Below are 1,964 nucleotides of genomic sequence, written 5' to 3' on the forward strand. Positions count from 1 at the left end.
GGTTTGTCACAGAGATTCACAGATGGTCTTACCATTTGGAAATCGCTGGTGGTAACTCACAATAATAAAGGAAAACATCATGTGGTCACCTCTATAGCGGCAGAAAGATCATGTGATAAGAGCCAACATCTATAAATAAACTAGGATGAGAAAGGAAATTTCTTTTTTAAAAATGTTTATATTTATTTATTTTTGAGAGAGAGACAGAGTGCGAGAGGGAGAGGGGCAGAGAGCGAGGGAGACACAGAACCCAAGGCAGGTTCCAGGTTCCGAACTGTCAGCACAGAGCCTGACACGGGGCTTGAACCCACGAACCACGAGATCACGGTCATGCCTCCCTACGGGAAAGAAGTTAGAGATATTCCTTCCTAGTCCCAGAGACTCTGCGGCCACCAGCGGGTACTGAGACACGCCAGCTCTCCACTGCCAGCCTGTAAAACGTTTCCGGCATGGTGGTGATCTGGACGTGGCCTCTAAGGTGATGGAGGGCAAGACCCTAGAACAGCTGTCCTCATCCCTGTGTGAACATTGGGGTCACTTGGGAAAGGTTTAAAGCAATCTGGTGGGAGCCCACTTACGCGCATCCTAGTTCTACTGGTCTGAAGTGGGGCCCAGCATTGCTATCTGTCTGTCCACCTATCTACCTGTCATCATCAGTCTATCACCTATTGACTTTCAGGCGGTTGCGAGCAGAAAAGAAAGCTCTTCCAGTCTGGGATGCCTTTCACTGTTGATCAAACCACAGGGGACCGCTGGCTCAGTCAGACCCAGGCAGGGCGGCCGGAAGGGGCATCCCGGCAATTCGGGCCTCCTAGGGTCCAGCTGGGATCTGGACGACCGAAGGGGCCTCGGTTCCCGGCCTCAGTGCCACCTGCAGGGAAGGACGAGCACTCACAGCTGGACGAGCACTCAACAGCAGGCCCCGAAAGGAAAGGTGAGCACTGGAGATTGGCCCCTTGGCTCCTAAAAGCAACTCTAAAGGCCTCTTTGGAGCGTCCACTGTCCTACCCAGGAGGCCATCCTGCGTGTTCCCGGTTCCTGCTGCCACCCTGCTGGGGGGAGGCGGGGTGGCAGCTCCTTCAGAGACTCCCCAAGAGAGCACAGAACCAGGTGCTAGGCGGTGAGCTGGCATCCAGAGCCTCCCGTGAGCGGCCACGGCCAGCTGGACACTCAGGGCACTGCGCTTGCCCACAGACCTCTGTTCCAGACCGGCTGGACTTTTCCGCTGCTCCCTGGGCAGCCTGGGCCCACGCAAGTGCCTTGCTGCTCCCCTGCAGAAGTATCCGTCCCCGATGTTCACGTTTTGACGAAGGCCACTTTATCAGCAAAGGTCAAAGTTGGGGACATGCACTGAGATTCCTGCAGTCAGAAATGAGAAAAGTCCCTTCTGAATAGTGACGGCTCACATACAGTAAGCGCTCCCCGTCTCCAGGAACGGTGGTGCTAAGGGCTTGCAAGGCGTTTAATCCTTAAAAGGTAAGGTTTGTTATCCCCATTTTATAGGTTCAAGCTCCGAGCTTCAGAGCGGGTTCGGTAGCTTGTCCTAAATCACAAACCTGGGAGGGAGGGAGTGGAGCGCCGGCAATGCAGGTCCGCCCGCGACTGCTGCTCTCTGCTGCCCCCTTTCGTTAGTGTCGCCTCAGCGTTTCCACGTGACCCTATCGGTTCACATTATAATTCTATCAGGGGACAGTCTTCCAGGCAACGGAGGCGCCTTCATTTATTTAGACATCTTGATGGTTGGCTTGCAGGGAACATCTTTGCGCTCCTGGCTTTTTTCCTGTTTTGAAATCTCTCGAAATAGGATCACCGAATACGTGCATCTTAGGGATCTGGGCAGGGAAAGTCCGATTGTTTCTAAAAGCACACTTTCTTTAACATTAACAGCACATAGCTGTATCGGCTTTACAAATATAGATCACGGAGTGGAACTGATATTTTCCCCTTTAATTTCAACCGTACAG

The sequence above is a fragment of the Panthera uncia genome, chromosome A2, assembly GCF_023721935.1.
Source record: "Panthera uncia isolate 11264 chromosome A2, Puncia_PCG_1.0, whole genome shotgun sequence".
Classification (NCBI taxonomy): Eukaryota; Metazoa; Chordata; class Mammalia; order Carnivora; family Felidae; genus Panthera; species Panthera uncia.